A 24,866-nucleotide genomic window follows, 5' to 3' on the forward strand; every position below is an offset into this window, starting at 1 on the left:
AAGTTGGTGAATCTGTTGTCTGTAAAATACAGTTTGTGTGACTAAGGCAAGAAATATTCTTTAATCTAATAATGAATATCTTTCTATATAAAGATAATTCTAAAATTCATTTTCAAAACTTTTAGGTTAGTTACATCAAAATATATAAAATAGGTTTCTTTAAACTTCATTTATTTCTTCATTATCTTCTCTGCCTACTCTGGTATAATTAAAGTACAAATGAAGTAAGTTTTAAGTGCAGGGAGAAATTGTAATAGCAGTTGAGTTAAAAAAGTAGTGGAAAGAAACTAAGTTGTATGTCAAATCTCTTTAGATCTTAAGTTAACAATATTGAAAATCCTGTAGGTCACGTTTGTTTTTATAAAATTACCATGCAAAAACATCAGTAGGCAAAATCCAATCTGCATAATTGAAGCAAGTTAAATGATATGAAGAATGCCTCTAACAAACAGCTATGAGGGACATGTACTTATACATAACCATCAGTGTAACTCTGTAAGTCTACTTAGACTTAATTACAGTGCTGCAGAACTCAGCACAGAAGCTGTGAGCTGTGAAAAGAGACATTTTGCATATTGCTGTAGGGATCAGTGTTATTTATGCAAGACACTGACATGACTTTACTCTTAAGGGCTAATTGAAACAATTGGTTTTGACTACACTGGCAATATGGAAACAGAGCAAGGAGAACAATGGCAAGTGCCGTAGGACTGCTCTGCAATCAGAGCTGTCATCTCTTCTGATCTGTACATGTCATATCAAAAGCATTCTAGTGCCTGGCTCAAAACTTTTAATTTGGTGAAACACACAGACACCCAACCCCAAACCTCCTCAGAATATTTTAACTTAACCACAAATAAATCATTGCGCAGTCTCATCAACAAGCCAGGAAAAAAGGAATGATAAACATTTGCTACCCCGAGGCACCTGGCCGGGAAAGGATTAGAGCTTGACATTGATATCACTTACATTGACATAAATCTTAAGAGATTTTGTGACAGTTACTGGTGTTACTCCATTGAAGAACTGGTCTGATATCAAAGTATGGTTTGCAGTTTATTGAAACAACTAAAAGAAGGGTAGAATTGCAAATAGCAGATTGAAAAGATAATTTTGTAAAGTTAACTGTGAAACAAAACATTCTCTTCAGGCTGTGTTATTCCAGTAATTGCTAAATACAGTCATTTTCTAAAGACAATAGCAAGGCTTACAACGCTCTCCCGCAGTGTTGGTCTGCCCAAGTGAGGCTGTTACAGCTGAGTGGGTGAGGACTGATGGGATGGACAGGCTCAGAACTGCAGTTCTTTGCTCAGAGACCCATGACAGGGGTACCACAGGGGCACCAACTGACCCTGTCCTGTTCAGCATCTTTGTCAGTGACTGGAGCAGGCCACAGAGTGCAGGCTCATCACGTGTCCAAGCGACAAGCACAAGGGCACACAAGGGAACCAGAACAAAATCCCACAGCTGGGAAGGAAGAACCGGAGCAATGATACAAGCTGGGGCTGCCTGGCTGGTGAAGCAGGTTGCCCAGAAAGAGTTGTGCAGTTTCCATCTGTGAAAGCTTCTGTGATGCAACCAGATAAAGCCCTGAGCAGCCTGATCTGACCCCTCAGCTGACCCTTCTTTGAGCAGGAGGTTGGACTTAGAGCTCTTCTGGATTTCCTTTCAAATTCAAGTTACTTTGTGGTTCTGTGATTTCATGATGATATTTAAAATTAGGTTTTCAGGGGGTTTTTACAGTCTTTACTTTCAGGAGCTTATTCAGGAAGTTAATACAGAACAGATGAACTTTTTCAACAAAATTTTAAGACAAACTTTTCTCGGAAGCAAAAGATTTCTGGAACAGTTTATTTTTTTAACTCATAGGCAGAGTTTGGGGAGATACAAGACAGAGATCACAGATTCATCCAGTGACATACTCATAGAGTGACCCAGGAGAGGGTTGATGGATCTGGGGTAAGGAGAGGATTAGGGGGATCCTGATTTGCAAAGATAAACAATACTTTACACATCTAGTACTGCTTACTGCTAATTAATGCACTTAAGGGCATAGAATACATGAATTTCACTATAATTGCTGACAACTAACAAAAAAAAAAAAAAGGATGAAGAACTTTTCTGTGCCGAAACCTTCAAGTGAATCCTTTTAGAAACATCTTTAACTCAAAGTAATTACAAATTTAAGACCCTGGGCCAGGCCCTCGGGTGGTGGGAAGGAGCATGTATCTGCTGACCTCTGTAGGGTAAATCAGATCCATACTCATGGAGCACAAAGACACATTGTAGGCAAAAGGAGCAGGCAAATGTTCCTATACATGAGAAAAGCTTAGAAAGATCATATGTGAGAATAGAATATTACCAAAGACCTTTCTAAAAAAAAAACCCAAAAAACCAAACACCCCACAAAACCAAAAAAAGGCAATTGTTCAAGAAGTCACTTTCAGGGCTGAGGAAAAGAAAAAGGCAAGTTGTTTTCTTTATCTCAGATGAGAAAGAAACACATCAATGAGATAAAGAGACCATCTGGCTCCTAGACTCTGAAAATATGAGAGGTCCCGAGGCTGACATTTCTTCACTCAGTGACAGAAAAATATGTTAAAAAATAAAATTTATTAGGGCAGAAGAAGCAGCCAGAATTGTGAGGTCCAGAGAGGTGAAACAAACTCACTTTGTACAAAATGATAAAGCACCTCAAGAAGATGAAGAGCATATTTCATGGCAAAATCATGTACCAATAATTATCACTACATTGAACTGAAAATTTACATTATAGTAGATACCTGTCTTTATATTGAGAGGGGAAAGAAGGTTCTGAATCTTTTTTTTTCACTGCATTATGATAAGAATTCTGACTTATCAGTCTGAAGAGGTATTACCAATCCGGAAGGAAACCATTCTGAGAGAGCACTAGGATGGAGTTGTTTCTAAAAGCTAGGATCAGGTTTTCTTAATTTAGAAAGAATCAACAGATGAAGAAGAAAATAAAGCCTGTTGTATTGGACAACTACATCTGAAATATTTTATAAGACATTTTAAATCAATGTTCTCCACTGCCAGCTATAAATCCTCTGGGTGGATTATAAAATCTTCCTGTGATTGCTAGATTGGAAAATAATATGAATAATACCAAGACATTGAGTCATGTTAAATTTTAACCATAAACCAATATCAGCACTCTAATAAATTTTGGGAGGATGATATTAGATTTCTACATCTTATTTCATTGTACTGCTATAAGAAATGATGTTATTTAATGATAAGTACTTTATGAAGAGCATGAATTCAAGTCCTGTAGTAGCAGTACTGGATTAATGTACATCACCACATCACAGATGGCTGTTCTACAGCCAAGGTCCAGTCTTCGGGGAGAGCTTCTCCTGAGCACAGTGAGGAGAGTCCGTGCCACAAGGAACTTCGTGTAAGAGAGCAAAGCTGTCAGAGGGAGCGCAATGTATTGCTAACAAATGACATTGTCAAATATAATTTCTATATGCATGTATCTGTGCACAATGTATACTAATATCCCAGGCTTTCTGACTGGAGAGTTTTAAATGCTTCTGATTTTTGGCAGTACTCGCCATGATCCCAAAGCTGAATGCCCAGGTATTTTTAAGACCTTTCATGTGTTAATCCATGTTGTTATTCTGCCAGGTGAGTTTTTGGGAAGTGTGCACAGTGCCTGCAGGTTTTTTTAAAGTTTCCAAAGATTGTTTACACAATATACTCCTAATTAGTTCTCATATATGCTTGCAATTTGGGAAGCCTCAAATGGCTGGTGGGAAGTCCTAGCTGCTCTTTGTTTTTTTCTGGTTAGAGGAACCAAACTCACTCAGGAATAAGTTCCATGGGTTTTAGGAGACTTGGGAAAGCAATTAATGTGTTCTGATTTATTTATTATCCTTGCCAGGCATTTCTGCAGTGTGAAATCAGCTCAGTGTGGCACACGTCAGGTCTGGGTTGCACGCTCTGCTTACACACATTTATGTGCTCCACACATAGAACCAAAGCTTTCAGTACTGGAGGGGCAGGCAGAACTCAGCAGCCCTGATGTTATCTGTGGCTCTATAAAAAGTGTCCCTGAGCTGTTATCTCTGCAAATAAAATCCTATTTCAAGTTAAGGTATGCATCCAGCTTTTTCTGGTCATTGCAGTGATCTGCAGAGGTTTCCCCAGTGGTACTTGGTGTAACAGACTCTGCTTCTCAGAACCCCCTGGATCTGGAAACTCTCTGCCTTATGGGGCTGCTACAGCCCCAGGAGAGGTTTTGTTAGAAGCACTTGAGCCTTTCCCATTGCTCAGAGTGAAGTAAGGTACAGATATATGGAACAAGGGCACACTTGGTCAATCTTTCTTGGTTCTGACCAGAGAAAGTTGTTTTGGGAAGCGTTAAAAGTCCAGCTCTTCTATTTTGCATGGAATAATTTATGTGTATATTTATGATTGTTTTTCAGAAAGCTTAGATTTATTTCTCCGAATACAGTTTAATAGAAATCCATACATAAAGATTTTCATCAGAATGTTTTCTGTACAGACTCAACCCATTTATCAATGAATCACTCCTTCAAAAGTATAACTGCTCTTTTTTACTAAGATAAAATATGTTATTTGCTCACAGTTACCCTAAAGATCATCAGTAACTGATGCCACAGAGATTCAATTAAGATGTAAATGTAAAATATCAGTAGAGAAACTAGTCTTTTATGGGACACATGAACATTTTAAAGTTTTAGAACTAGAACATGAGTCACTGAGCTCACCCTGAAGCCCCATCCTGCTTAGTAAATGAAGATGCTTAAAAGACTGACTGGCCATGGCCTTGAGCATCCTGCTTTGAGCAGGGTGGCTGGATTTGCCAATCTCCTGAGGTGCCTTCCAGTGTCAGTTATTCTTTGATTCCACAAACTCTTGAAACTCACCCTTCTGGTGCCACTCTTTCCTTGTAAGAAAGTTCTGTGGCAAGTTATTGTATAAATTTGCAATACAGGAAAGTCTCTACCTAAACTATTTTCAGCAAATAACTTCAACTGAATTTTATGTTTGTCTTTGAGGATATGCTATAGCTACCTATGTAAGTGGTTTTATTAATTAAAGCAAATAATCTTTCATGAAGGTTCTTGAACTGCAGTCATCTTAAATGGAATATTATATATGCAGTAGCATCCAAGTGATCTTGCCAAAGCTAGACAGCAATTTCTCTTGCTGATGGAACACTCCATCATGAGAACAAGGAGACAGATCCTGCACTGTTTTGCACCTGGCAGAATTCCATTGACTTCATTAGGTGGATTTATCCTGAGTGTTGTAGATTTCTAAATTTTACAGGAATATGGCACAGACATGAAAAATTAAAATATAAAAAGCTATCAGCTCCAACCCTGTAAAAACAAAGTGATAATGCTGGGCATGTATGTTCCAAATGGAGGAGGCTGAATTTACTAAATTAACTCCAAGGCTGTATTAGGATAGTGAGAATTTCAGCACTGTTTTGTACTGAAAATATCTTTGAAATTACTTGCAAGAAGGAAATTTTTAAATTACATTTTGAACAAGTGCGATTTTCCTCCTCTGAAAAGCAATACTAATTTATTGTAGTTTTGTTCAGTTTCGTAATAGACAGAAAAATAAACCTGATAAAAGCCAGGGCAGAAAGTTTAAACTACTTTCTTGACCTCTCCAGAATGACACTCTGGGCTGGCAAAACCTGAATTGCCTCAGTGCCATGTGCGTGTGAGCGAGGGCTCTGCTTGACAGGTTGTCACCATTTCCAGCAGGACAATGTGCTTTTGGAAATTCCAGCACTTGTCTGCTGGGAGCTGGTCCCAGCAGCTAGTCCTGGGGAGCAGCTGAAGTGTTTGCTTCCTTGTGATGTCTGTCACAATGTGATATATAATGCCCATAGGTCCACAAATTAGTGATGCTCAAATGTCCTTCCTTCCGCTTTGATCCAGGGAAAGGAGACAGGGGAGAAATGAAAAGAGGGAAGAACAGACAGAGAAGGAAAAAATAGCAGATGCAGAAAAAATCGGAAAAAAAAGGTCAAATGGTCATCCAAAAAAGAAACAGAAAGCTGTGAAGAACTTGAGGAAAAAGGGCCTGCAAAGAGTTTTTCCTTCAGGATGTTTTTATGATTTAAGTGTTAGTCTGATTTTCCTGTGGAGAAGGGGTGTGTCTTTTCACACTGTGGGCATGCATCCCCTCTCCCCGTAAGAATCCTTGAATTACTTGACCAGCTTAATTCAAATTTTGTGGAAGCACAATCCCTATTGGTTTCATCAACGTGAATGACAGTGGAAGAGAGGAGGAAAATCTCTCTCTTTTGGGAGTGGAAGGGAAAATGCAGCACAACCACCTAACCACACACTATGTTACACTGCAAAGAAAAGGTGATGAGTACCTCAACCTTAGAAAAGCTTAAGCAAGGGCTTATACACCAGCCTATCAACTAGGAAACCCAGGTAAGAAGAAAACAAGGTTTTGTTAGTTTTGAAAGTTTTGGATTTCCCTAGGTGTTTTATTTTAAGTAAAAATTGACTGGAGAATGAGAAGGACTGTAAGAGCCAGGTCACTAGCTAAAAGCTATTTTCAATTAACTTTAGCTTTGTTAAATTTAGAATTGGGCTTCCAAAGGGCTCTCTGGTGGGGTGAAAATAAGAGTTGAGGTGAATAGAAAGCTAGAGAACTGTCTTCCCTCTGAGAAAATTCTGCAAAATTCCAGGACTAGTTATGTAAGTAAATCTTGCCATTCCTCATCAGGAAGTAGGTCTGCTATGAGATGATAATTCTAGTGAGTCGCTCAAAGTAGAGGCATTAAAGAGAGGTAGTAACCCAGTGATGACTCAGCCTAGAACCTGGATATGTAGTGACAGAGGGCAGGTTGAGATTAGATATTAGGCGGTAGTTCTTTACTGAGGGTGGTGAGGCCCTGGCACAGGTTGCCTAGAGAAGCTGCGTTTGCCCCATCCCTGGAAGTGTCCAAGGCCAGGTTAGATGGGGTTTGGAGCAACCTGGGATAGTGGAAGGTGTCCCTGCCCATGGCAGGAAGATTGGAACCAGATGATCTTTAAGGTCCCTTCCACCCCAAACCATTCTATGATTCTATAAAATCTAGAAACGTGACTTTCAAGATCATTCTGAGAAAAGAGAATAGAAAGGAAAACTAAAACAGTAAGTTTCTCTAACTAGGTTGTTCTGAGAAATAAATGTGTACCTTTGAGACTTTGGGGTCTGTGCATGGAAAAAGTGCAACTCTGTTGGAGAGTGAAGTTTTATTGGTTTATTCACCTTACACCAAGGAATTTTTCAAATCACAGTTGCAGTTTCCACTGGAAAACCTGATGCTTTGAAGTGCAGCTTTGAAATGGTCTGTTTTTAACACTCAAGACATTTTGTGAATGTAGCCCCTGTTCTCTAGTTGAATTGCTTTATGAAAATAGCATGTTCCTTCCCCAGCCAAGTAACTTGAAATTATTTTCGACTTTTAAGTCATACAGACTGTGAGCCTTACAGAAGTGATGGATGAACATCACCTCCCACTATTTTCTATAAATATTTGTTCCCATATAATGTAATTTTGATTGTCATATTTCTTTTATTGTCAAGGCTTGTATAATCATGTATTCCTTATCTTACATTTGACTGAAAGTAGACACAGAGAGACAACATCCAGACTAAATACAATTTCTTACATATTTTTGGTATAGGGAGGGTCCAATTGTCCTCAGCTTGTTTATCCTGGCAGAGTCACATTGACCTCAGTGGAACTGATTATATTCAGGTAAAGCAAAAATCTAGTCTGTGAAACCCTCGCTTTCTCTCTCTTATGGCTGTGCAAACTATTTCTTTTGTTACAGCATGCTCATTTTTCTTATGTGCAATTCAAAAGCCTTTATCATTTTCTTCTCAAGCATCCCATCTTAAGATTTTTAATATCAAATGGACCTTTTTGAATAATGCTTTCAACACCAAAGCCTTTCACATTATTAGATAAAGATAACTATTATCCAACAGCCCCCTTTAATCTCCTAACAAACACATTCTATTTTCATAGGCTATTTGAACCGTTTGACAAAGTGCTTATAACCACTGTGTATCTCCCCCATGATTTTATGGGCTATATTGGGTAAAAAATACATTCTTATTAAGATTTGATCATATGATGGCAAGCATGACTGCCACGGAAGTTACAATGTATAGAACAGCTACTGAAAAGAGAAAAACAAATATTTTATTTCCTGTTAGGTGGGTTTTTGTGTAGAAAGTTCGACTAAACAAAAGTAATTTTGAATTAAAGGTAAAAACAAATCATTTTTTTCACAGTAGCCAGCATTCCAAAACCAAATATATTGCAGTTATAGAAAATTACAATTTGTTTTATTTTGCTTTATGCATCATCAGCAAAATTGCCTGTTCATCTCTTCTACTAGAATCTATATTGTGGGTACTAACAGTAAGAATAATACGGGGGGTACAAAGAGAGTTTTAGCCATTATGTGGTGAGTGCAAGCCCATAAGTTAGAAAAACTGTGTTTTGACTGTTATGTTGAGTATTGGTGATATCTCCATTAAGAAAATAATTGGATCAATTTTTTTTTTAAAAAATATTAATTTAGGTGACCATAGAACTCTATCCATGTTTTTCCCTCAGCAATCTGACCCTGTGCATGATTTAAGTGAAGTGGTGTTGAAGAGAGTGATGTAAGGTAGAGATCATAAACTTTTATTTTATACCTATTGCAGCAGAAGAAGGTAGATATAATCACTGTGCACTGCAGTAGATCCTCAGAACATCACAGTACCTTGACTCTGTGCTTTCGAATAATGACAATAAAAGAAGACCAATTACAAAGCAGAACATTTCACAATACATAAAAAACAGTCGAAAGAGTATTTTTTCACTTAGTATGAGTATGTCTGGCATTTCAAGGGACTGGAAAAACTGTTAGAATGTAATTTGTTATCTCTATACACTTGCTTTAAACCATGGCTACAAGGCTTTATTTTGGAAACTGGGAATAATACCAACACTAAGGGCGTGCTCTCACTTTGGTTAAAGTATATTTTTATTAATACAAACTTTAGATATATGATAGTTAAGGCTGAACTGATTTCAACTTACTTGTACAGTTTATGTTGTTATTCATTGTCGCATTAGTTTTGGACTGTGACTTTCAAACAGACCTTAGGGAGTTAAGTGTCTCAATCTGACTGAAACTTAGTGGGAAATGGATATTTAGTTACCCTGGGGCCTCTTAGAAATTCCTGGCTAGAAACTTGCCAGCTTCCTGGGATTTTATATAATACATAAATACAGGTGGTATTTGTCGATTTTCAATGCAGAAAAGGATGGTTTGCTGCCCTCCCTCCACACAGGAGAAGGAAACAGCCAGATTAAATCAGGTGTAGAGTGGCTGTACCTTCAGCAGGGAGTGTGAGGGCAGCGGGCTCTGCCTGTGCTGAGCCCCCTGTCCAGCTGCCCTCCCTGGGGGGAAAAGGAAAGTCATTGCATACTCTGAGCTCCTCTGGTTGGACCCAAACATTCCTGCCAGCTAAACCAAGCCCATTTGCTTCCCGTGCCCTCTGGTGAAGCCCTGGCACAGCAGAGCAGCTGAGCCAAAGCACCTGCAGGGTGTTGCTGGTCTGGACCCTCACGCAGGGAGAGCCCCTCCTGCCCCATCCTGACCTGCTGTGGGAGGGCAAAGTGCTGCTGTTGGCTCTGGAAGAGAGGTGGTGCACCCCACAGAGGGCTGTGAGCGGAGCAGATGCACAGGATATGGGATGATGATGATGCCACAAGTGTTTGGGGAATGCTATTGTTCCCAAGGGTGTCACCAGCTGTCTGCACTGTGGGAAGTTGTGGGGGTTTCCTTACTGAAGAACAAAGCTGTGAATTGGTATCCCCTGAAGCTAAAGGTGCTTATCCAAGGAAGAAGGCATCTGAGGACCAGGATCTTGGAGAATGTGCCTACACCAATATTTATGGGCTTTTGTGTTTTCTCATGTTATTGATGTGTTGGTATTGGACCCAGAGTGATTGTCTCATTAGTTTTCAAATGAGAATCATAAAAATTACAGTCATAAATGTGCAAGACTCAGCTGCCCACTACAGAAACAAAGCTACTAGAAGAATATTCAGTCTAGCAGTCTCATTTCTTGGTCTTCGATACCAATGTGAAAGTATGGACGTTTGATAAGCCCTGTTTCATTTTCAGAGTTTTGTAGAGTAAGCTTGTTAATATGTTTAAGAATACCTTGTTAGGTAGCTTGTACAAATAAAGAGTCTCAGGTTGCATGCTGGTAAAATAACCCTCTAGGAAACCCCAAATACCATTATGGTTTTGAAGGAATAACCTAGACATTTCCATGTGCTTTTTTCTGGCTACAAGAGAGCCTTTTTCCCCCCCAGAAATCCCACTGCCCCAGTCCTCAGTACCCCACCACATTTCTTACTTTGTTTTCATGCTATTATCTGAGATATAATTGAGAATGTGGATTATGTAAGGATTTATTTTCTTGGTCATAGTTTGCATTGGAGGTGTGGGGTAATCAGATGAAAAGATGGTGACTTTCATGCTGCTGCCCAATTTCATAATTATTGGTTCATAAGTTAAAAAAAAGTTAATCTGAATGTTACAATCTTTTCCCCCAAAAGATCATGACACTTCAAAATAACATGATCTTGTCACATTGTTAGTGAGAAAGATATTACTATGCTTCAAATTTTTTTGGCAATTTTATATGTTGTGTCAGGGTGGATCAGTCATATCCTGGGCACACACAGCAGTGGGATTGACAGCACTGGAGGAGAGCACAGCAGTTCCAGCTGTTCTTTCTGAGTAAAAGATATTCAAAGAGATGGGGACGTTCCTGCTTCTCATCTTTTTAAATGAGGTTTAACCCCACTCTTTCACATCTTCCTCAGCTCCATGGCTGTCACAAAAGCCACTCAGCCACACCCTCTGCTGTTCACACCACAGTGTTTCCTGATGCATGGGATCTAACTCCTTGGAATCTTGTTGTCCATGGGTGGGATGGTTGCTGAAAATACTGGACGTGCTGTGGGAGTATCAGAGCCCAGCCATCCATTTCTGATTTCTTCAAACTCAAAAGGCATTTAGACCCATCTTCTGTAAAAGAACTTTTTTTTCTTTTTCTTTTTTAACTCTCCCCCATGCAGCTGTAGCGGTTGAGATCCACTAAAATACCCTGAGTGTGAGCTAAATTCAAATCGTTTCCCTGAGCTTTTTCTTAATGCTGAATTTGAAGAAGGAGATCTGAACAAGTCAAACACACATATGCAGGCTGCAGGCAGTATTTGGAGAGAGAAAAAGGCCAATTTCTGAACCCGCTTTGTTGATTGAAATAGAGCCCCAGTGATTTGTATCCACTGAGGACTTGGCCTGACGTGGTGAAATGTAAAGCACAGGCTTAATCTCTTGAAATCCTTCTGAAATATTTTCCCTTCCCTATTTAATTTTCTTGCAACCACGTTTTTTTTCCCATAAAAATCAAGTCAGTTCTGAAAAGCTCTCTTTTCCTAATGCACCTCTCTCTATGGTGTAAGTGTTAAGTAATATCTTGGCAATTTCATATTGCATAGTATATTGAAGACCAAATGAACAGCAACCAAGAAGAAAAAATGTGAATGCATGTATTACTTGCAACTAATTAAACTTATTTGGAGTGCCTGATCAATGGTATATTAGCAGAAGTTGTGGAGAGAGCAGAAGTGGGATTCAGATGTTGTGCTTCACTGGAATGGGAAGCAAAAACACTTTAAATTCCATTTTGCTTTACTATCTTGTCATTTGCTTAACAGTGTGGAAGATATTTGTTTGGGATGAATGGCACTTGTCGGTTGGATTTTTCATCTAGACACTTTAAATTAAGTTGGTGTTCTGGGTTTTGAGTCATACTTTGCACATCTTATGAAATACTATCACTCAGAGCACCTATAATGAAAAAATCTCTTAGAGTGATATAATTGTTCTCTGCTAAATCTGACCATTAACCTTTTATACTCTTTGCAAAATGATGATGATGAAATGCTGGTGTTTCTTCTTGATTATAGGCAGGAATCAGAAGGTGAGTGCTGTGTAGCAGTCATGTAAGGTACTGAGATTTGGGTTATGTTGGCACACCCACAATGGTAGCTCTCCAGATCCTGTCCTGGACTCTTCCACTAAAACCCCAGGATGAATATAAAATAAAATCCAGGGCTGGTCTGGAGATCTGGCAAATAAATGTGCTGTTTTAGGCACTCTATAAGGCACAATTAGACAGTCATAAGACCCACTTCACATTGCTTTGGTGTTTGGTTAAATTAAGAGCTATTTGGGATGGTTCAAAACTAGGTTAAAGCCAACAGTGCTTTTAAGTGCTAATTTGATGGAACTTTGGAATGACCTTAAACTTGTGTAGATGCCAATGTGAGTGGAGCAGCTTTTCTAAATTCTAAGTGAATTAAGATGCAACAGGTAAAAAAAAAATTCTTATGAGTGACAACCCAAAATTCAGAGTCTGGGTAAGATATGCAAACCTTATGTTTACATTGTGAAATCTTCCTTGTTTGCAAAGGAGTAAGTACAGAGTAAAAAATTACAGTAAGATATCTAAATTCTTAAACTGTGGCTGTTGTATATGTGAAGCTCCACCCCCCTACTTCCCTCCAGGATAACAGCATGACTGACTTTGAGAGTCTCCCAAGTGGTTTTTATCTCTGGTGTACGCAACTGGACTTAGTCCCCTTGCTCAGGAAATACTGGTTATGGGACTGAGTTCCGCTCACAGTTTGTCTGCTTTTCAGGCGAGGGCAGAGCTCCATCCTCCCTGCACTTCCAGCGTGAGCCCTGTCCTGGGACCCAGAGAGCTTTGGGAACAAAGCCCCTGGATTCTGAAGGTACTTTGCAGTAGAAGTCCCCTGCTCAGTGACAGCTGCCAGGAGGATGAGCTGCCTGTGCATGTTGACCTGGAACATGTAGGAGCCATTTGGTCCTTCAGTGGTCAGCAAATATCAGCTGATTCTCCTTTCTTGTAAAGAAAACTGGTAGAAGTCAGATCATTGTGATGTGCTCTCTGGATTGATAGGGCTCTGGCTTAGCAAAGCTTGAGGAAAATCAAGAAAGAACTAAGGCAAGTTTATGTAAAAACACTGAGGGAAGTCTGTATGGGAAATGTAATTCCTGTGCAGAGCCAGAATCTCACAAATTAACAAATCTGACACATACAACTCTTACGTAGTGGTTAGGAACCATTTACGTCCTTTGTCAAGAAGAATGGTTTTCATTCCTCAAATTCAATCTTTGTATGAGTTTTCACTGCCAAGATCAGTGAACTTTCTCCTTCCTCTTTCTTTTTCTTTTTTTTTTAAACCTGTAAAATATCGACTCTACATAGAAACCCAGTGGAGGTGAAGAAACAGCTCTCAACTTCATGAGTAAATCCCATGTAGGAAATACAAGAACGGTCTCTAACTACACTATGTATATTCCATCTCTGGCAAGATTTTTGCTGGGAATTAGCTTTATCCTTTCAGGATTGCCTGGTGAATGTGAAAGCTGTACTTCTGAGACTGACCACTGCCTGGTGGGGATGTGATTGTGCACGTGTGGCTCAGGGAGCACTGGCACAAACCTAGTCCCACAAGCAACACAGCTGCCATGTTCCCAATCCACATCTGCACTGCTGTCAGCTCCACTGTGCTTTGGGTGTTCTCCACATTGTCATTATTTGCTCAAAACTGCCACTGCATCACAGGTGTAACATGTTATGAGCAGGAATGCTGGGTTTCTGTTATCAACAGCAAATGTGAAATAATATCACATAGGTGGAGGTTGTCATGACTTATTTCTTGTACGTGATGCAAAAACATTAACATGCTTAATAAAACAACAAATAAAGTAATTTGTTTTTCCTCCATCTGCAATGAATTTCTAAAAGATGCTTTGTATATAATTTTTTTTTCTCTTTAGTTTAGGGCTTGGCCCTGCAAATATTTTTGCTTCTTGAACAACTGCTTCTCTAGGTGATTTCAGTGGAAAAATTACCATACGATCTTTGACTATTCTTTTAGAAAGCAATTGCTTGCGTACTTAACAGTTTGAGAGTAAGGCTTTGTGATGCAAAAAAAGCAATTTAGTATTGTAATCTTTATCTTAGAAATTATTAACTTCAGATAATTCAGTTGAGTATGAAAGAGAACAAACTTCAAACCTAAGTTTTACCTCAGGAAATAGAGAACTTTAGAATAACTATGTTGAGTTTTCTGACTTTCTTTCATCCCTTGGTTCTTTCATGCTTTTAGGTAAACTGTGTTTTTTACTGGCCTTGAAACTTTCTTTTATTTGTTTATTTGAAAAAATAAATCTGTTTCTAGGTAAAACAAGGTGATATTATTCAGGAGACAGAAAGGAAATAGATAGAAATATGTATTATTATGATGCTTCTCGACTTGAGAGATTTAGAGTAAGGGGAAATCAGCTGAAGGGGATTCATAGTTGGATATTAAAGACCAGAAATTATTGGACAAAAGTGAAGTAGACTGAGATGGTGCTTAGCTGGCAAAGAATTCCTTAGCTTTTGTTACTTAGAGACTTTGGAAGTGTGGAACTCAGAGAAGTGCACAAGGGATGTTTCTCCTGGACTGTAATTGCAAATCTAATCTCTTGTCAGGTTTTTGAAACACTTTTTGTTACTTTTTGTTTTAAAAGTTTTGAAGGCCAGAGCCTTCACTGGACAATCAACTGTGTTTACAGTATTTTCCAGGTGTGCCTGTTGAATAGTCTGGATAGAACAGTCACTGGGGAAACGTGCAGCTCACTGTCCTTACAAACTTCCCAGGCTCTCTGCTCAAGGATCCCTCAGCTGTCCCCAAGGTACCTGTGGTCTGTAAGGATGCAGCAGAAAACTGTTACACATAACAAGGCACAGCAAAGCAACAGGCTTCGTATGGATTTAGTAAATGTGCATCCTGAAAATCAGTTTGTGAAACTGATTATTTACATTATTACATTATTTACAACTCAGTTCTTGTAATGTTAATGTTTATCCAGTATTGGAAGACTTAGCTCCTCTATTTTGTCCATTAAAATGCTACCTCAGGCAGGTTCTATGTGTCAGAGGAATAGTTTATATCATCCCTTCTTTACATTGCAAAGGATCTGGCTGCCAAACAGCTGCCTGAGCTGGCAAACTGAAGGGAGCTTGGTTTGTGCCAGAGGGATGACTGGCTGCTTCTGGCTGAGGAGGCTGCTCCTGCCTCCTGTCCAGCTATTCCTCTTGGGAGAGCAGGCAGGAGACTTGCATGTCTGGGGCTGTTTGTGAGCTCGTGCATCCTCTGCAGCTGTCCCTGTGCTGGCTTTGCAGGAGCGTGTTCTCTCCTGGGATGGGGAGGTAAAAGGGAAGATCCCAGCCTGCCCCCCAAGGAATGGAGACACAAATGGGGACTGCTATTCAGTGGCAGGGACAAGTGGCTGCCTGAGGAGAAATCCTGTGCCTTAGGTGAGAGGGGAAGGAGCCATCCAAGAGTGGAAGGAGGTGTTGTTACCACCTTCAAAATCATTGTTGATCTCTTGTTGAGTCCTCTTCCCATCAAATTTAGGGGTTTGCTCTCTTGCAAACCTGATGGTGTGTTTCAGGTGTTTTTTTTTTTCTTGCTTTCAGATGTCTCCTTCTTCCTTCCTCCCTTCCAGGAGTTGTTCTCCAGTCACCTCTGCAAGCCTGTGTATTACCTATGTTTCTGAAAGGTGTGCTCAGGTTCTGTCACCTCTTTTTCAAACAGTTCGGGAGGGCAACAGCCAGAATTCCCAAAAATAAAAAATGCATGATTTTGATAAATGCAAATACATTGTCCAATAAAATGATTTAGATTAACCTACTTGATCACAATGTGCCTTTGGCAAAAGTACTTGGGAGATTAAACCCAGAAAAGCTGTTTAAAAACTCACTTTCTCTTCCAATCCCTTAATCTTTATGAAGAGAAAAAGTACACTAGCACAATGTTTCCAAAAATTTGTTTTTAGTAGGTCTACAAAGAGTTAGCTAACTATTTTTTTTTTAACCTGCAGGGAATTCTACACCCTGTAAAGTGCATCAACTGGGAGAGCTCAGCAAGTGTCCTGTTCTGCAGCCTGTCAGTCCCACAGTGCCAAGGTAACAGGGTGTCACTGCACTTCTCACAGGTGCTGTTTTCAAAGCCAGGATTGCAGAGGGCAGTAGAGTGAAAAAATTATTGCAGTGGTGTGCAAGTCCAAGAAGTCACATATCAAGGACTGGGAGGATCAGTGGAAATCCAAAATGCTTTGTTTAACCCCCAGTTCCACCTCTTTACCATCACTAGAGGAAGAGCAAAGCTCTTCTGCCAATAGAACTTCTTTTGTCAGAGCCCAAATGATTTATCACAGATTTGACACTTCCTTCCACCTCAGTTGAAGTTGTTTGGTCTTAAATATTTCTGGGTGAAACATTTAAGTGATGCTTAGAAACTTTTATTCAATACTTCTTCATTGAGAAGTCATTTAAAATAATATGATGAAACATAATTGTCCATTTTTTTATTCTCTAGGAAGAGTTGACAGAGTATTTAATTTCGAATTTTGAAAAAAACAAGTTGTTTCACTTAAAATCTGATTGCCTTGCCCCTCATTGCCCCCCTGCAATTTCCCTACATGTATCTGCTAAAGGTAAGTGAATCTCATTGTTTCTAAAATTAAACAAGAAGATTTGTTTTTGGACAAGCACTGGGGGAAAAAACAGAACATGCCAATGAAGGAACTGTTAACTGCTTTGTTCCAAACAGAGCTTCCCCCTCTCCAAATAATAATACTTAATTTGCAAGCAGGTTTTAAACAAGGTTGTGTATTAATTAAACCTCATAGAGCTGGGACCAATTTATTCCCCTTAATTTCATTTACTCTTTAAATTTGAGAGAGATTGAAACAGTGACCACATACTGGTTAAGCAATGTGGAAAAGACCATGCCTGAAATGGAGAACTCTGTGGTTTTTCAGGGGTGCTGTTCTTCAAACCATGCTCTTTAAAATACACTACTTCAGTTAAACAAACCCTATTATTAGCCCTGCTGATAAGCACAGTCATGAAGATAGATGAAAATACCTCTGCCACTCAATTGAATTTTAGTAAAATTAATTGTATTTGAAGGTTCTTTAATCCTGTGCTACATTCTCTCAAATGATAAACAACACCCTTTTGGGCAGTTACTGGCTTATGGAGTTATAGATAATCAGTTCCTTGACTGGAATTGCAGCTCTGTCCATTTGAACAGGGTCTGAGCTGGTCACTGTGTGGGCTATGGCAGCACATAGCTGAGGGCTTGGCGCTTCTAAAAAAGGACATATGATGCTCAGGAAATGATTTGGGGTTTTTGCCTGAAAGAACTTACATTGGAAGCAAAAGCTCTGTGAACATATTTGTATGTGCATGTATCTGTTGTTAGATGGAGAAGCGCCTTGCTTCCCACATATCTGAGAATATAAAGACTATTGTTTCCCCCCTTGATACCAAGCATAAGTACTTAAAAAACATGGAGATCTGACAGACTGTATCTAAAGTCCAGAAAGGTTCTCTGCTGTGAAAATCTGTTGAAAAGCATTGAGGGTAACAAATGGCAAAATATTTCTTATTTTCTTTAATTTTGCAGAGGTTATATATAGCCTTTCTGCTACCCAGCATTTGTTTAGATTAAAATTAGAATTACTAAAATACCATGGAGATTCTTATTCCAGCAAAAATATTTTTAACTGGACAAAAAGTGTATTCCAGTCACAGTTGCAGCAATATCTTTCAGATCCTGACCTTGCTGTAGGTGTTCATTGAGTTCAGCCACACTTCAAGTATTTTGTTCCACAGAATCATCACCTACAGTATTTCTGATTTTGGTAAGTTGTATTATCGTGCTGATTCTGTATATTGCATTGTCTTTCACACAGAGGAAAAATGGCTTTTTTAAAGAAAGAAATCTGCTTAACTTTTGTCACCCACAATAATCACTGAAGTATTCATTCTGCTCTTGATAAAGTAATGCCAAACCCCCAAAACAGGATTTTAATTAACTCATGGAGAGTTTCTGAAGACCTGAACGTCTCTGTCTTGGTGTTTTGTTACCCTTGTTTCTACAGTTCTAATTGGGTCACTGTAGACAATTGGTGATGGTGGTATTAAATAAACTTTCAAAGTTGCTGGCTAGTGATTTGAGCAATTAAATATGGATTAGATTCAGAATAAGCTGATAGAAAGATATTTTGTTTTCTGACATGCTTAAGTTTATGAAGATGTTATGTCACATTGTATCTTATCACATTATGTTAATTTAGCACTGTGCAGGCTTTTGATGTGATGTGCTCATTAGAATGTTTTCCAACTTAGAGAAGTTTGTTACCAAGAGGCACAAGACTTGGCTCATTTGACAAAGCTATTACAGCCTAATGGAGTGGCAACATTTTAAAAGCTACCCGGATAAAACACATTGTGTGTCTGTGTGTGTGTTTACAACTATATAGTTTTAAAAGTAATTGCAGGAATGGACGTTATACTTCCCAGTAAAAAAGGTCACTGACTATTCTGGTTTCCAGACTGGACCTTAAGAAGACAGGTCAACCTTGCCAGACTTCTGCAGAGGTCAGGTAAGGTATCTGAAGTGGAAAAGTCAGCTGTTTCTTTTTTCAAGTCTAAGGTAATCTATTCTTTTCTTATGTCCTCAGTGCACATAGTTTTTGTCTGAGTCATTGGCAACCAGAATTATTTGATATTCAACTGACAGACATCTTGCAGGAATGGCCTTTGGAGCCAGTCTTTATTTGTTTAGTTTTAGCTAATATCCGTGTGTATGCACAATTTAAGAAAAACAACAGTAATTTAAGTGACAGAAAAGGGGAATTAATTCAGAGCCTGAAGCAAGAACAGTCCTTTCTTTTGATTACAGTTCTGGTGTCTGAATCTGAATCCAGCATGCCCTGGATCTTTCTCTATTACTGTGCTGTCAGACATCTCAGGGTGAAATTCATCTCCCTTCTTGTTACAGTGCTGGCAAACAGCAGAGCTAGGAGAAAGGTATTGTATAAAAAAGGAATTATTCTATCTTGAGTCTTCCTTTGTAGCATAAACCCAGCTTTCTCTTCAATTCTTCTTCCTCCAAAACCCCCCTTCTCCTGCATTTTCCATTGTCATGTTTTTCCTACCTGTAATCCCTCTTGAGGCACGAGTAGATCCTTGGCAGTTGTGTTCCCACACACAGCAGTCTGCGTGGAGGCGTATGGATTAAATACATACTGCAAAAAGCAGAAAATCTTGCAAGAGAAGAGTGGATTTTTGGGGGGTGGTACTCAAAAGCAAGTTTATTTTGTCATGTGCTGGTGGTATGGGCAGCACCATTGTATGAACCAAAGAAGAGCAGGTCGTGCCCTGGGGGCAGATGCTCTGAAGCTGCAGTGCTGCAGCACAGAGCCTGTGTATCCATGCAGGAATCACCTCCTTTATGTTTCCTTTCAGGACCCTGACAAGGCATTTCATAACACTTCACTAAAAAGTAGCAGGATGAATAAATACAAGAGGCTTGACTGTAAAGCAGCATCAGTGGAGCTTGGGTTGGGCTGACCTCTGAAAGAATTGTGCAGAGCAAAAACTCTCAATGGGTGTTGCTTTGTGTTTTGACATTTATAATGAACTGATATGAAATAAAGAACTGCTTGCCTTTGTTGGGAGGGAAAACTTGTACAGGTTGCAAAGAACATTTGAATGTTTACAGGTGAACAGGACTGTAGTGAAAGGATAAAATCTTTTGCCCAGAAAAGTGCACTGGCTGTGCATCCAGCAGAGTCCCTTTTTGTGAGACTTAAGCACTTCAGCCAACTGACAAGGGCGTGTGTGCCTTCTCTGCCACTGGCAGAGCTCTTTTCCCAGTGAAAACGAAGGTTGTGTGGGATGACGTGAATGTTGAGCTGGGGGAATTGACTGAACCAAATCCATCCAGCAAGACTGGAGGATGAACAACTGCATGTGTTTGAGGTTTATGTGCTTTCTGAAAGTAATGTCTGATACATTCATGGGGTTATTGGGATTCTTCCCAAGAAGATTGCAATATTATCACAGGAAAACAAAAGCAATTTACTAGAAAATATTGGAATTGTTTTTAAATCAATGTTTCTTGTTATTACCATAGACAATGGGAATAGAATCAATTCTAGAATTTTCCCTCCCCATCCCTGCTATGTTTGCTTCATGTCCATCCTCTTGCTAATCCCAGGTGTTTTCCTTCACTCAGAGAAAATGACAGTAGAGACTATTTTTCTGGTTTTTTTGTTATGCTTTGCTATCCTTTTCAGTTTGTTCATATCATCAACTTCTCTTTAACTTCTCTCTGTGAGCTAGCTGAGCTCAGAGGATACTCAACGTGCACTATGAATGGCAGATTGTCTGTCAGCACAAGTAAGTCTGGAGTCAATAGTAACCAGAGGAAAGAGAAACTGGGTATCTACAGGTAAACAGAAGTTCTTTAGTGCTCAATTGCTACTCAATGCCAAGAACAGCCAATAAAAAGTGACATGAAAATGTTGGACATGAAAAAAGGACTAAAATATAATCTCTTAAATTAATTCATAGCATTTATAGGGGAAAATAAGGAAACCTAACAATAGTTTTCAAGGTGAATTCATAACTGTTCTTCTTTCTCTCAGTATATATAGGATTGAACCTGGAAAATTTTGTGCATATGTTGTTGAGATGGCAATAAGTGGTAAAAATAAAATTTGTGGCAGATTTATAGTTCCTTATGAAACATACCCTTTGAAGAGCACAACTCATGGTCTAAGTTTGGCTTCCTTTTGGTATGACTTTGCCTTCTCCTTACATCTTCATGCTTCCAGTGCGAACCTGAAAACTCACAGTGCTACAAAGACAGGGATGTTGAGAAAGTGAGAGATTCCTTTTCTTTTGCATTGTGCTTTATATTGTTTATTTCCCAGCTTTTGGCATAATACTCTTATTCCTGGGAGTTTTGTGCCAAATGTTATGCCTAAGTTGTTTCACCTTCATTGTAACTAATTTCTGTCTTGTCAGGTTTTGATTTATATTGGTTCATATTTTCTGTTGTTTTAGGTAAATGTATTTTCAGCTTTTTTGAAAATGGCAGGGCTGGTCTTTTGTTCCAGTTTGGGGCTGGCCTGTAAAGAACCTCTGCCCTGGATAGATGTTATTTCTGCTGCTTGTACTTTGCAATCTTTCATGCCTGAGGAGCTAATTTATAAGAAGTTTTGAAGCCAGAAACCAGGCCACAGGATGCCTTAAAGACAAAAATTGAACCTGCTCTAAGGGTCTTAAAAGACAAAAATTGAACCTGCTCAAAGTAGAGGGCAGAAATGTTGTTCCTTCTGAAGTTTTCAAAGGGCTGATGGATGCATGCCAGAAATGTTGGATTCCTAAATAAAAGAAACAAAAGGTCACAGCTGAGGGCAGATTGTTGGTCACCAAGGGGATGTTCCCAGTCAGTGCCAGCAGCACGGTCAATATTGGGTTTAAGTGTTGCTGTTCTGAAAGTCTGATTTCAACAGTAAGTCCATGAGCTCCTTTTCTCAATGAATTTGTGTCATGGAAACAGAATGCATTGCTGGGGTGAATTCTATGTCCTGTTCTCCATTGCAACCTTCATTTTTCACCTGAATTCAGCCCCTGTCAGGTAAACTCACCCACAAGTGTTGTGTTAATGTGTGATCCCGTAGGACCTTTCTGAGCATAAGATGCTGTCTTTGAGTTTTCCCAGTGGATTTTTCCAGTTCTTTTTGAATCACTGTACACCTACAAACAATTCCACAGTAGAACTATGTATTTGGGAAATAACTTTGTTCCTGCTAATTTTACAAGGCTCTTGGTTCTTGTTTTGGAACAGAGAGTGAATAATCATTCCCTCTCACATTCTGTACATTATTTAACAATTCAATTCTGTGAATTGAAGATTTTTTTACTTTTGTCTCTGAAGTTTTCTACTGATAGAGAAGAATTAACGTCTCACTTAAGGCACACCATTTACATTTTGTATTCTAAGAGAAAGGCAGTATAACATCTTATTTTTAGTGTCTACTTAGGCTCATGGTGGTTGAGAAACTCCACTGGCAGAATAAAACAACTTATCAGAGGTTTTTGATGTCAGATCTTAAAAATGCTGTTTCTGGCTCTGTTATATTCCACACCTCTTCATAAATGTGGCTTGTTTTAGTCATGAGAGTTGTTTATTCTGAGTTCCAAAACTCTCTAATCCCACAGAACTGGCTCAGGTTTACCAGCTGCCCAACAGTGGGACCGGCTCTAGCAAGGCTTTAATACAGAACTGGGAAGATGTCTGAATTTCTGTGTGGAAAGGATGAATGTTCTCTTTCAGAAACGAGAGGGGAAACACTGTTGTTTTCTAAAGAAAGAGTATTTAAAAAAATACTAGTATTTAAACTTTTCAGCCTTTCACCCAGCTTCTTCATAATGTCCCAACTTAATTTTTTTTTCAAGTATACAAATGCATAAACAGTTAATTTTCCTGAAGACACACACACATACCCCAAAGCAAACCTTAAACCAAACCTTGTTTGTTTTTCATACAGGTTGGAGATTGCTACAGTTCTCCCAGTGAACAAGGGATTAACCTACCTGCTTACATACAGGACTTAAAAATGTTATATCCTGATCAGTGATCCCTTTCTCCATAGCTATCCTGTGAATTTAGATCTAGAGGTTAGCTTTTGCATTTGGAAGTGGACATGAAAGGATGACTGGACGAGGAATGTCGAGCCTCAGAAACTTGCAGTGCCCTTGTTTTTCTTAAACAGGGATGGAGGGGAGATGAGATTTACAGTGTGAAATAAAATTATGGCTCAGGAGCTTTACCTCCACTTTGCTTAAGAAGTAAATGCCAGGGCCATGGTTGTGAGACAGTGGGACTGAGGTAGATGTGAGCAATAGTGGAGTGCTTAGTCTGCTTATTTTAACTTTTTAAAGTGACTGCTCTAATGCCTTTCAGATGCCTTTTCTCTTACTGCAGAAATGGCTTACTGTGCTCTTTTGATACGCTGCTTTTAGAGGGCCAGAGCCATCCCTCAGAAGCTGATTTTGGAAGGGGTGCTTGTGGCACCACTAAGGGCTTGGAGCAACCACTCTGGACCACAGTAAATGGGATACACAGAACCTGGCAGCAAAATCAGCCTGTACACAAATGCAAAGTGATGGTAGGGTAAAGCTTGGTAAACAATGACACTTAAAGCACTACAAGTAATTTACAATTTATAGATATATGAAACCCCATCACAGTTAAATTTCTTAATCTGAATTTAGGTAGGACAGATGTTCCTTTATATTATTCAGATCTATTCATAAAGACTGGGTGGGTGAAATTAGTGAGACGGTGTATAGCTTTATTTTGTTTTTATAATGATCAGTTTCCCTTTAACATCACCTTTTCTTAAAATTCCTGTGTAAAAATTGAATCAGAGCATTTACAACATAAAAAATTATTTATTCAAGAAACAAATGGAGGTAATATAGAGCACCTCTTTATGTTGCTGAAGACATTGAGAACTTCCTGTGTGACAGAACAGTTGTTGAACATGGTAAGCTCTCAGAGGGCTTTCCCTGTGTTATTTGATATCAAGGATCTTGTTGTACAAGATGATTTTCCAGAAATTTAAAAAGAAACAACGGAGTTTGTGTGTTCACTTCTGAGCTGTTGTTACTGAACATGTTTGCAGTTCAAACAGCTATACTTGGCAAGTCCCTGTATTTTGGATTCTACTTCCTCTGCTCTTTTTTTCCCCTCAGTGAAAACACCAAGGGAAGAATTGATGTAAAGCAATTGAGGATGGCCAATATAAACTATTTCTAGTGTGCCAGTTGTGAGAATGCTCTTTTGCTTGACATATCGTGATTTTTACTTTCCCTTCCTCCATACACTGCATAAAAAAGTAAAGGAAAAAAAGTGGGGAATATCAGGGAGGGAATATATTCTTTCTTTTCCTAAACTTCAGAAGGAGGAAGGAAGTTAATAAATAGAAAATATTTTACACATTGTATTTTCATTTCAAACTCTCCAATGCAAATATAGTTGGCAATGGAAATTATTTTTTGTTTACCTGGCATTTGTGTTAGAGTTGCATTTATTACAATTTCTGAAAATCTGTGATGAAAACTTTTCAGAGAGTTTGAATTTGTCAAGCAAGTTTTTATTTAAAATTTAAAACTTAGTAGTGGTTCTCTCTAAAATTGATTTAGATGGAAGGAAAATTTGGTTTAACAAAAGCCTATCAGATTTGTAAAACCCGTTGAAAATCTGAGGGCTCAAGAAATTAGGCTCTGGATTTACTAAATCACTCTATTAAAGATTTTAAATTTAAATTCACTTTCTATCTTCTGTTTTGTCTTATTAACTTAACAGTGTCTTTTGACAAATTTATTTTTACATAAATCCAACAAAAAGAATATAAAATGCAATACCAGATCCTCTATCTTGGAAAACGTGGTACAGATGGGGGGTGGCAGGTGTGAGTCTTTCCAAGGGCAGCTTCCCAGAGAGGGGAAAAGGAACTTTATTTCAGCAGGCAGAGGAGGCTGTGGTGGCTCCTGCATCCCTGGTGTCAGGAGGAGGGTTGGGAAGGTGCGAGTTTGGTTTTTGTAGAGCTGACAATCTTTACTGTTAACAACATTGTTCTGTACAAAGGGGATGGAGCACCAGGGAAGTAGATGGTGCTTTATGTCCTTTCTGTTTGTTGGCTTTTTTCTTACCTTTACTGCGCAGAAATGCACAGAAATTATGGGTTAATGAGAACATCTGGGTTAATGAGAACATCTGCTGGTTTTTTTCCAGAATTAAATTTCGTCTG

The 24,866-nt window shown here is 38.9% G+C and overlaps 2 long non-coding RNA genes across 5 annotated transcripts in view; both read left to right on the forward strand.

Annotated features, from left to right (window-relative positions):
• Positions 1-12,916, forward strand: part of LOC113955439 — a 55,644-nt gene extending 42,728 nt beyond the window's left edge. The window contains exon 3 of the long non-coding RNA XR_003530560.1: positions 12,806-12,916. This is a non-coding gene — a long non-coding RNA (uncharacterized LOC113955439). The remainder of the gene's footprint in view (positions 1-12,805) is intronic.
• Positions 12,917-15,659: 2,743 nt separating this feature from the next.
• Positions 15,660-24,866, forward strand: part of LOC113955435 — a 320,550-nt gene continuing 311,343 nt past the window's right edge. For all 4 annotated transcript variants that reach the window (XR_003530550.1, XR_003530551.1, XR_003530552.1 and 1 more), the window contains exons 1-3: positions 15,660-15,743; positions 16,562-16,679; positions 17,657-17,894. This is a non-coding gene — a long non-coding RNA (uncharacterized LOC113955435). The remainder of the gene's footprint in view (positions 15,744-16,561; positions 16,680-17,656; positions 17,895-24,866) is intronic.

This window comes from Corapipo altera, unplaced genomic scaffold (genome assembly GCF_003945725.1).
Source record: "Corapipo altera isolate COAL_440 unplaced genomic scaffold, ASM394572v1 133, whole genome shotgun sequence".
In the NCBI taxonomy this organism is placed as follows: domain Eukaryota; kingdom Metazoa; phylum Chordata; class Aves; order Passeriformes; family Pipridae; genus Corapipo; species Corapipo altera.